The following is a 12,537-nucleotide window of genomic DNA, read 5'->3' on the forward strand; positions in this document are numbered from 1 at the left end:
GGTCGTGAGCAAGGAGCTAGGGAAGAAGTGGCACATACGGAACACGAATGAGCCTCTGTGTAGAATGGTGGTATCACAAGTGGTCATTTCACCCACTGTACTACACAGCAGACCCCAAAACTTCATATTTCTGTAATGCAACTAAATTTGCATGGAACTCAAATCAATACACATAGGCAACTTCTACTACATCTGTGTGGAAAGAAATTTTTAGACCATTTGGAGCAGTACCACATCATTTATATTAGAGATTTCTGTTATGCTTTTCCTTGTTATTATCATTCGGTCTTTCATGTTGTGGAGAAGTCTGTGGAACTGAATGCTGCCAATTATTCCAGAAGTGAGTCATTATAACTTAACACTTCTTTGTTAGCGGAAATCACATGATACTTCTTAATTTCATCACTATGAGAAGCATAGAGGAAGACCAGGCATTTTCCATTATTAGTGATGTTGATCATATCCAGTATTGATTTATTCCAGTTCCTGAAAATTCCTTTGAACTAGGAGACGTCACACATGATGTGTGAGTGGTACTTGAGCAAGGAAAGTAAGGAATGGTTTTCATGAAAAACAATAAGCGTTTTCCTGCTAGTCATTGAGGCATCCTTTTGTCTAGGTTTCCTCAGACCTCGCTGTTCTTGGATTTGATGGAGCAGGCTTTACCTTGATGAAGGTCACTGTGCAGTCAACCTTTACAGATGGGATTATAGCAAGCTTTTAAGTGGCAGCTGTGGCCAACCTGTGGTTTTGACAAACCCTGCAGAAGAATGGCCTTTGTCCAGGTTTGATGAGAGTTCATGACAGTAAATGCGGCTAACAGGTTCCTGGGTTGGAAAGCAGGTTATTTCATTTTTGAAAGAAGGAAATATTAGGATCAGTACCATCTTGTCCTTTTTCTGATAGAATCCGTAAAGAAAAGAGTACGCTTTTAATATAATGTCCCATTAACTTCTTAAATGAGGCAGAAAATTTGGAGCCATCCGGTGTTTTTATTGAAAGTTTTTATCTTTTGTTGGGCCTCTGATGGACACAGAGCAGGGACTGTTTCACCAGTAGGTGGAACAGTACCCTAACAGTATCCTACCTCCAAGCGACAAGTAACAAAAACTACCCAAGAGCATGTTGGGCAGGCCACAGTATTTCAGTGAAGCAGTGTGACAGCATTATTTCTATTTGTATAGAAGGATGTTGGTGAAGGAGCTCACTTGTTTAACTTCTGTTACAATGGATAATCAGACTTTCAGGGCTGAGGGGAAGGCAGTGAAAGTGTACCCTGAGACACCATCATCACAAAATGGGCTAATGCTTCTCATTATGTTGGCATCACAAAATGGATCAGCTGGTTTTGAGGCTCAACTGGCTGTGGCTTCCAGTTTCCTGCTGATGTGTGCCCTGGGAGGCAGCAGGGGATGGCTTGTTGAATGTGGGTTCTTACCCTGATTTGAGTATCTGACTCCTAGTTTGGCCTGGTCAAGCTCTGACGGTTGGCATGCACTTGGGAAAGTAGACCAGCAAATAGGAGATACCTATTTGTCTTTGGCTCTCTCCCCTTCAAATAATAAAACAACTTAAAAAGCAACAAAATTTCTATTAAAAGATGAATTAGTGATATGTAGTTACCTAATAGGCCATTCCACCTTTTCTATTTAATCTCCATTTTTGTCTTTGTTATGAATTAAAATGAAAAGACCAGTGACTACACAGTTCAAATATATACCTTGGTGTCTTTAAAATACAAGTTCAAAAATATTTTATTTGAAAGGTAGAAGAGGAGATAGAGAGATATATCCGCTGGTTCATTCCCCAAAGCCAACAAGGGCTGGGACTGCGTCAGGCTCATTCCAGGAGCAAGGAGTTCAGGCGAGATCTCCCCTGTCGATACCAGGGACTCAGGCACTTGAGCATTCACTTGCTGTCTCCTAGGTTGCTTATTGGCAGGAGATTAGAAGCTGAGTTGAGACTTGAACCAAGGACTCGCTTAATGGGATGCTGTATCACATGCCTGTCCCAAAAGTTAGTTATTAAATGTTATCACCCACCAAGTCAGGAAATAGAAATTTGCAGACATCCCTAGAAGCTTCTCTGTAAACATCACCTTAATCGGCTCTTTCTGAAGAAATAATTGTCAGTAGTTAGTTCCTTCCATTTCATTGTTTTATCATCCGGCCAAGCAGCTAGAGGCACTATAGTTAAACTTTCCTGTTAATCCTTGATATGTCCTGGATGTCTCTTTAAGTCACAAGCTATCCACTACAGTTAATTTTTACAATACAAGTCACCTGAATCCTGATTGCATACCATGCAGCTAGCCCCACAGTATGCCTTTTGTTGGTTGTGTCCCCATGGTACAGTTCACCATTCTTCTATCTTTGTATTTTTGGAAAACTGGCAGCTGGTTCAAGAGACTTAACCATACAGCATTGATGCCCTTGCAGGCTTATAAGAGAGATGAGTTTTATTATAAGGCTGAACAAAAAGTTTGGTTATCCATCACTTCTTTTTTTTTTTTATTGGAAAGCAGGAGAGACAGAGAGGAGGAGAGACAGAGAGGAAGATCTTCCATCCGATGATTCACTCCCCAAGTGAGCCGCAATGGGCCGGTGCTGCGCCGATCCGATGTCGGGACCAGGAACCTCTTTCGGGTCTCCCACATGGGTGCAGGGTCCCAAAGCTTTGGGCTGTCCTCAACTGCTTTCCCAGGCCACAAGCAGGGAGCTGGATGGGAAGTGGAGCTGCCGGGATTAGAACCGGCGCCCATATGGGATCCTGGGGCTTTCAAGGCAAGGACTTAAGCCGCTAGGCCACGGGGCCGGGCCCCTATCCATCACTTCTGATAGGAACAGCCAATTCAGTATGGGTTGCCAAGTGGAAATAACCCAATTATGTCATTGTTTTTTTACTTATTACTTGCAATAATTTTATGAAGAGATGATTCCTAGTTTATTATTTGGTTACTCGGTTACACAGTTCATGTAGGCAAGGCAGTATATGCATTTGAGGACACTGTTACTTATCTAGTTCCCAGATTTACTATTGATTATTGTCTTCAGAAGTAGCCAAGTAATTTCATTCTTGCATCATTGTGAATTTCTGAATTTAAGTGTATTTGGATGGATGTGATCTTCTATAATCCTTAAATTTTAAACTCAATTAAAAAAAATCTCTGACCAGTCAAAATTCTAAATTTACTTCTGAGTATTTTGGCATAACTATAATCGTCTTGCTAACTTCCTTTCTATTGGATGTGTCTGGTGTTTTACACTCATCTTGTGTGTAGTCTACTCCATCCATTTCTCCAAAACAAAAAAAAAAAATCTTGCTTTCTGGAGCCTGGGAATGTTCATGATTAACTGTGTGGTCTTTTATAGCCAAAATAGAGATACTTTTGTCTCCTGAACGGATGTATTAATTTGTACTGTCAAATTTCATATAAAAAAAGGCATTTTAGGTGGCCCTGGTATATGTGAGATTTATCAGAAGTTTTAGTGATTTTTTTTTTTTTTGGCATGGAAAATACCATCTTGTAACTATATCAGCCATCATGTTTATATTGAAAATGTTTCTGATCATAGTATGTCGTTGGCTTAATACTATGGCAAACCCGCTTTTTCACAGTTTACATTTGGCTCTCGTTTGGCTAGCAGTGATCAAATCTGCTATAATTTACTGTCTTCAGAGTCCCGTATCCATACATTTCTGCACTTAATTTTTAGCATGATATTTTAGTCTGATTTCAACTACTTCCTTTTCCTTTGTGTCAGTTGTAAGAACTCCCTCAGAAGTTGTCACATATGAGTACTTTTATGTAACTGTGTATTCTATATAGCTAAACATTTCTAAATATATATTTTTAAAATTATAGTATTACCACATCTATCATAATTTTACTGAAATAATACCACTCAGCTCAGAAGTGACTGAAATGGTTAATTGCACTTTGGGGTACTACTCTTGGAAGAGGTGTTTGTGGATGAACCAGGAAAGTTACAGTCTGTAACATTTGCTTGTGGAGAGACTCTTGGAGGCTGGACCTACTCTGTAGAACTTTTTTTCCCCGCCTATTCTGAGGCTACTTTAAGAAGTATATAGGTAAATGGTTGTAAAAGATACTTATATTGATGGAAAAGTTTTTTAGAGACTGGTATAATGTTTTTAAAAGGTCTGTTTATTTGAAAGGTGAGAGTTAGATGGAGAAACGAGGAGAAAGAGATTTACTGGTTTGCTCCTCAAATGGCCACATCAGCCAGCAAAGTTGGACTCGTTAGCAGGAATTAGATAGGAAGTGGATCAGCTAGGTCTTGAATCAGCATCCTTGTGGGATGCTGGCTTTGCAGGATGCACTTAACCTAGTTTATCACAATCCCAGCACCTGTAGTCTTGCTGATGCACATTGCCTATGAGCTGTTTTGACAACCCCTCAGGTGACCAGAGAATAAAATGCCCCAGCTTGGCTGCTGCACAGGGGTCAGCGATGGGGGAGAAAGGGAGGATGCAGTGGATCTAGGGGACCCAGTGTTTGCTCATGAGAACTTAGGTTGCTTTGTAGTTTGCAGGGCTCTGGTGGACTACAGTGCTTGGGCCAACATAGCTGACTGTGACAACTACTCTATCATTTCAGAGGATCAAGTTCTGTTTTCCCAAAATGAATGCTGTTACCCTATTCACTTGCTTTTGTACATAAATGAATGGTCCACCCATTCTCTTCACCTTCTGATCTGCGCTGTAAGTCTTGCACAAGCTTTGTCACTAACCAGAGTCAGGAGATGAAATTCATTATTGGATCACAGCCACTTGCAAATTAGAGCTTATTTAGAATATATTTGAGTATTTTTCCAATGAAGGAGACTCACTAGATGTAACAATAGAGGTAACAACTAACATAGCCGGACGGTAGAGGTGGGGCACATTATTGAACCTGAGTGCCCACTTCTTTCAGCCTCTTCATCTCTGCAATGCTCCTAGCTCTGTTCTCCTGTATGTGTCAGCATTATTGCTAAGTTGGATTCAGATGGCATTTGTAATTCCAAGTCTGACAACCAGAGTTTGAACAAATGCCTTTTCTTCAAGGGGGCAGTTGCCTTGAACTTGGCTGGATGCAGGCCAAAGTTTGGAGTCAGTCTTCCAAACTGCATGGCTGTTACGTACTGAGAGGCTGAGGCTGAGGCTGAGATGGATGCTGGAGAGCAAAGCCACAGTACATAGATTGTGCCCTAAGCCTCATTTGTGTATACACATTCATTTGTTTCACTGTAGTATGTGAGTAAATAATGTTCAGTTATAGTTGGAGTAAGAGAAATGTCAGCAAGACCAACACGTGCCAACGTGAGTCACGTGGTCACAAAAGTGAGGTGATTTCTCTGATTAGTATGAACATTTCACTGAGTATGAATTACAGGATAATTCTATTATCCCCAGTTTCTACTTCTGCCCAAGTTCAGAGGAAATCAACTTGATGATGAAATTTGAGCATTTCACTCCAGTTATCTTCCTCTGGTTTTCTCTTATAAGCCCTCTACTCAAGGTCAAATGTCCTGGGCTCTGGAAATGCTTCCACTTTGATGACACATTTTCTGCCGCTTTCCAGATCTCCACATTTTTTTCTGTTGCTTAAAACCTAACTCAGCTGGCTCTGTCTTCAGACCAGAAAGGGTATACCTAAGAAGCTGTTGAACTTGCCTGGACAATAAGATGCTGGACTCTATGTTTGGTATACGCTTGCAATGGGGGAATCTCAACTGAACTTGAGCTGTGGTTATGCAACAAGGTGGAGGAATCCACCATGGTGGGAGGGTTTGGGGAGGGATGGGGAGAACCCAAGTACCTATGAAACTGTGTCACATAATACAATGTAATTAATGAATTAAAAATAATAAATAAAAAAAAACCTAACTCAGGTGACACCTCTCTACAGACCCTTGGTGACCCCGTTTACCTGAGGGTCTCCCCACTCTCCTGCTTCCGAAGGTCTTGAAGGATTATTTTCTTTTGAGTTGACTAGTCCAATCATTTGTTGCCTTATGAAGATTCCTCCACTTTGTCTTTTGAGTTGCTATTAACATCATCTAATATCGATTATGACCTTCTTGAAGGTAGAGAGCCTTGATATGTTAATGAACCCCATGAAAATTATCTACTTCTCATGTCAACATCTTGGAAAGGGAAGTATAAAGAGTCTTTCATTCTGGGCATAAAAATAGCTCACACTTATTAAGCATTCTAAATATGCCCAACACAGTAACAGATGCTTGGCAGGCACTATCTCATTTCTTCCGCACATATATGTAGTACTTGAGATAAAAATCTATCTCAAAGGAGTTCAAGCATGAAAGGAGGAAGTGCATTAAGAATGCTAGGAAACAGTCTCAAAGTTACCAGGGCACCAAGGTGTCCATTTGCCATTCTGTGTCCCATCTCTTGCATTCTTTTTCATTGACTGTATTATGAGGAAGCATCTTTCACAGTGGACATTTCTGGTTTTGAATTGTTCTCAATAAAGAGAGAGATGATTGAAGTATTGATGGTGAGGTGGGGTGGGGGGAAGGAGAGGAGTGTGACCTGGCTTCCCAGACTGATATTTATTGTTAAGGCCTGAGAAGTCATACTGTACAACGGGAGGGACATGGGGACAAACCTGACTGAATCATCAAATCTAAAAATCGGGTGATTCGATTTTTCAGTGAGGTGCTGAGGAGAGAATGACTGCAAACACTTTTTGTAGTATACAGGGAAGACATGGATTTTTGAAAGAGTGAGTAACATGTCCAAGATTACCTAAAATGGAAGGTTCAACCCACCATCAACGTCAGGACTGATGCATTATCAATAAGCTTGCTTTACTGTAGTGTTTTGACTATCCATGCTCAAATTCTTCCACTGTATAAATCATACTTCAATGATTTTCAGGCGCTTTGTTCAGATAATCCAGGTCTCCGCTTTGTCTTATAATCTCAAATCCCCCACCTAAATCAGGAATCGGAGCATCATGTGAAATTTCTGTGTGTCAGGTGAACACATGGATGTGTTGTCCATGGCTGTGATTGAGATGCTGTGTTTTCTTACCCTGGTGCTTTGCATTTGAATACTTTGATAGCTCCTGTGGCTATAAAAACGCTGCACTCTGCAAAACCTTCCCCAGGTTATGTGTTAGTATGGGGAAGAAAAGTTCATTGGTGAAGGAAGTCACCCTCCATTGCCTGAGAGGGGTGACTCAGAACAAGGAGACTCAAAGGGTCTTGTGTGCTGGTGTAAGTTTTCAGTAGAAGAGCACTCTTGCCACGTGGGGAGAGTAACCCAGGAACCACTGAGCACTGAATGCTGATGAGCTTGATTGTTGGAGCTCAGGAGATGAAAGAGCGAGGATTCTCTTATCTGTGGTTTCTTCCAAATATCCAGGGCTGCCCTGCTCTTGCTTGGGCCTGCCCACATGCCCTGATCTTCAGGTTCTTCTGGCCTCCTTCGTACTCAGGAGAGACCACCCACTGTCACCTTGCAGTCCCAAGTTTTCCCATTGTTCTCTTTCCAGACCCTAATTTCAGGTGTCTGAGATGAGTTTTGTGTAATTTTGATTTTTTTTTGTATTTTAGGTGTTTTTTTTTTTAATCTTTATGTTGACACATAACCCTGTTTTATAAGTAACACTCCTTCCTGGGCCTTCTGGAATGCATTCCTCATTTTGCTTCTTTGTCTGCTAATGACTCCAACTTTGAAGTAGTTAGATCACAGCTTCTTCATTAGTAGGCTTTAATGACTTTGTTTTCTACACAACATCTAACAAAGTTTGTTGCATATATTGCTCAACAATATATTTAATTTCACTTAGAACTCGGATGAGTTGTGACCATATTGTCTATGACTCTAATCTTTGAATCAGAAATGTTCTCTTGTTCATGAAAGGGAGATCACAATTCTGCCATTACTGTGTACTTTCATCTTGCGCTGAAGAATCTCAGAATGAAATGGTGATTACAAGTGTAACATATGTTATTGCATGGGTCCCACTATCTTCATCCATTCAGTCTTTGATATATTAGCTGAGGGGTTAATTTGGGTTTAGTTTTTGTGTTTGGAATATAGAATTTGGTGGATTTTTTCCCTCCAATCAAGGATAATGGCTGTGTGTTTCCAAAAGCATTAAAATACTAAGTGATATGCAAACTAGATGTCAGTTAATTTTAATGATCTTGTAGTTTCCATTTGATCCATGGGAGGACCAAGGCTGGCAGTGGGAACAGTAAGTGGCCTGTTAGTGGTGCAAAATGGAGTAATGAATTGTCCTATTAAGAGTTTGTACCCTACATAGAAGAAATTTTCTGTGTTCATCTATTGATTCTTATTTCCCCACTGGAAACTTCTAACTTTACTTTCAGTCATGAACATCAACAGAGGGGCATGTATGCTTTACTTTTTAATGTGAAAAACCACAAAGGTTTTTCTAAATTATCAGGGGGATTTATTTAGTAAGCTAGTGAAAAATGTTACGAACTTGCATCAGCTGTTCTGGTTTCAGCTGCCACTTTGGGCCTTTAACTCGCTTTTCCTTTGCCCATCCCTCCTCCAGCAGGCAAAGAAAGCAACAGAAATTGCTTCTGCTTTAGAAATGCCTCTGAGAGAACTGCCCTAAGTGTGCTAGGGATTTGGAATAGAAAGCCAGAAACAGAAAAAGAGAAGGGTACCAGCTCTGTTGACAAGAGTGTTTCAGAGGTACTAAAGTTCAGGCACTAACTCCACTGAAGTTCAGGAGTGTGGACGTCCTGACCCTGGTTAGGCCGAAGAGTTAGACACAAGCTGTATTTTCCACTCCAAAACAGACACTTCTCCTTTGGAGTGTGGACCACCTTCACTCCCCCTTTTCCTTTGCTGTGCCACCAATGGGTACAAGGTAGCAGATTTCTTTCTTTGTGTTTGTTGCTCAGTGATGCTTTATCAGACGGCCAGGACACATGAGGCTAGAACAGCAGACCCTTTGAACTGTCGCTTTGGTGCCCAGCACTAGCACGTTCACCCTGTGCTGGCAACAGGTCAAGGAAATCATGTCAGCTTGTGAATGAGTTATCTGGAGTAAATATAATACATGCTCTTGGCTGAGGGGTCAGTGGTTAAAAACTGAGTTTTCCCACCAGTGGCATTAGGTATTCATTGATGTTTTGGTGATATCTGGATAGAAGCAGGTCAGATATTTAGTCAAATTAGGATCTATTCTTTAAAAAAAAAACATATAAATTCACAGACCAAAGTGTTTGTGTAATCCCAGATAAGAATAATGCTGGGATACATTTCAGAGAAATGAGTGAAAATAAGGAAAAATGTAATGGATTTAAGCCCAAGTAAATGAAACTATTACTTAATTATAGTGTCTGACTGCGAATATAAATGGGAGATGAACAAAATTTCCCCCACACCTTGGGTTTTGGTTACAGAAGATTTCATGACTAAAACAGGAAGTCTGTCACTCAGAGATACATGCTACAAGCTCCATCCTTCACAAAATGAAGGAACATAGAGAGTATTTTTGGAATTGAGTGCAATCTCTTGTACACATTCAAGTGTTTTTATATTTAAAGCAAATAAAATCATACAATGTGGATTTATGCCCATATTCTTCAGATGTGTTATTCTGGTAGCCTACATAGTGGGGAAATTTCACTGATACCCAGTGGAAATGAACATGTTAACTCTTTAAATTGCATGTTTGTGTTCTCTTCTGGGTTAGCAGCAATCATGTCCGTGATTGAGTGATTGATTTGTTATCCATTATTACAGTTGGCAGGTGGGTAAGCAGAAATCCCAGCATCCTGGTTGAATTCCAATGTAGATGAGGGATGATATTCCATCTGCCATGTACTTATTTTGCCTTCCTTAAGGAAATGAAACCTAACTGCATTCCAAAGCATACTACTGACATACTTTAATATGAAAAGTTAACATTTTATTTCTTGTGTAACTCAGTGTCATCAGACCTTTCTTCTAGCTTGCTCTGTCACTGGCTGACTTGTGATTTGTGAAAGCTAACTTCATATCTATACATTTATTTTCTGTGAAAGATTAACTCAAACTTGAGCAATAGTTAAGGTGAACACTCATGTGGATAATTGTTTTCTACTTCCACTCTTAATAGAATATCTATTATTCCTGGTTCACCTCATGATAAATAGAATTAATAGGACAATACCCAGATTTCAGAGGTCTTCAGCTTCATTTTAATGTGTTAACAAACATAACTTGTTCCTATCTTCAAAATCAGTCTATTCTAAAAAAGCATTAATCAAATTATTGAAGGCTTGGAGTTTGATATCAGAAGCAGGATTTTTTTTAAACATTACTGTTCATTTTCAACTGAGTAATCCTGACTCCTCATATTTTTAGAGGGTATATAAGATGTGGTGCATAGTTTTCCATGTGTGGGTTGGGGGCGGGTTGGCTGTTTGAGTATGTCACATAACTACATCTATTCTGATGTTTAACACCTTCATTTGTCAGTGGACTAGGTTTGCAGAAATACTGATTAGGATTTGACCCAACTTCACAGCAGGAAGCGGCAACAAACATTTATGGTGTAATGTATCTACCTGGCCATTTAAAAGCTGTCCAAGGGCCATGCAAAGACACAATAGATGAGTGAAAATTGAATTATTCCTTAAAAAGTCAGGCTAAAGAAAGCAGAGAAATGAATAGTAATGAAAGAAAAACAGAAGAACACATTGCTTTTTAAAACCTTAACTCAAGAATGCATTACATGTAAATGGTCAAAATACAGCAAAGTGTAGCAGAAGATGTCAAATCCTTACCGATCTAATGGATGTCATCCTTTCCCTTGACCTGAGATGCCATAGCCCAAGAGGCCTTTTAGGTGTTCATGGACATCCCAAGGAAGTTGTCACCACTGGCCGATGAACTTGCTATTACATCCCTACTTGGAAATCTGTTTCTGTCTTGTTCATTTACTGCATGTGCAACTGCTCTAATGTCGCTTTATCAGGTAGATTATCTCTTGAGCCTGCTATCTGTAGTAGCATCCCTCTCATGACCTGAAAATAGTTTACTTCTCTCAGCAGCAGCAGATTTGGTGTTTTTAAGAATTCTATGTCTTACATCTGAACCTTAAAAAAATCCCACCCAACTTTTTCTTTTCTGTAAGTTCTTGGATTTGGAGTGTTTTATTTAAAAAAAAATGCTGATTAAATTTTTTCTGCCACTTAATCTACTTCTGTGTAGAATGTTAAGATGTTAAGGGTTCAGAAGTAGTGAGTATACTGTATTTTGTCATGCTCAATTATTGCAGCTATTTTAAAAAAGTTAAGATTTCTGAGACTCAAAACTTTCTTCCTATACCATGCCTCTTCTTGAGAATGACTTAGTGTTAACTCTCTTCTAGGCTTCTTAACCAGTCTGTGGTACGGAAGAGGAGCCTTAGAAATTTTGACAAGCCTCCCTGCATGTGGCAGGTATGTCTTTTGTCTATCTTCAAGAAAGGTAACTTTCTTTATTCTTCTACAAGCCAACCAAAATTATCTTAGAATCCTGCATTTAGTCATCTGAAATGGTATCAGAAGTATGGAGGTACTATGGTTGTGCAGAACTAAGTTCTTGTGGAGTGGCTCATCAGGTTTTCAGCTGCCATGCCTTCATTAGTCCTATCTTCCCATTTCTTCAAAGTCTGGTTCTTGTATACCTCTGCTGAGGGAATAGCTTAGTTCGTCAATTTGTCTTCAAGGAATTACCTACTGCCTTCTGCTTTTATTTATTTATTTCATTTATGAGGCTGAAAGAGAGAGAGCAAGAGAGCAGGTGAGTGAGAAAATGCCAGTTCTCTTCATCTGCTGACTGACTCCTTAAATGCCTGCAGTGGCTAAGGTTGGAACAGGCCAAAGCTGAAATCTTAAACTGGGCGTTCTGCAAGGTTGATAGAAATCCAACTATGTAAGCCATCAAATGCTGCCTCTCAGCATCTGCATATGCAAGGAGCGAAACAGCAGTCAGAATAGAGAATTGAACTCAACTACTCCAATACAGGATGCAGGCATCTGAGCCAGCTTTTTAACCTGTTGGCTAGCACCTTGCTGTCCTCCTCTTAGCTTCTTCTAGATAAATATTTGAAGGAAGAGGTGGTTGTGAGGTGTTGTTAAAGCTGTCAGCTCCTGGCATTGCTGCTGGGAAAAACATGATGCTCATTTGAAGGCTCTTGTGCCATCTGTTTCAGCACTAAGTCCTTCATGATGTCCATCACATTCAACTGGCTGGGTGTACCACTGAATCATATTAAGGCATAGACTCCAGCCAGGTGAAGAGTCCTTTTACCAGCGCCTTTGTTTCTCCTCCCAACATGGCAGTGTGTGAAAAAGCACATCTCAGGAAGTCAACCAAAGCACATTTAGTTTTTGTCTCCTATTTTTTTTTTCTTAGTTTATTGGAGAAAGATGGTGGGCATTTTTTCCCCCAGAATGAAATTTGAGTCTCAGGTAGACACTATACTTACAGATTTACTCTTAGAATTCAAAACATATGCCTTCTGGACTCTTCAGAAACTAATGTGCCTAG

This window comes from Ochotona princeps, chromosome 27 (assembly GCF_030435755.1).
Source record: "Ochotona princeps isolate mOchPri1 chromosome 27, mOchPri1.hap1, whole genome shotgun sequence".
In the NCBI taxonomy this organism is placed as follows: Eukaryota; Metazoa; Chordata; class Mammalia; order Lagomorpha; family Ochotonidae; genus Ochotona; species Ochotona princeps.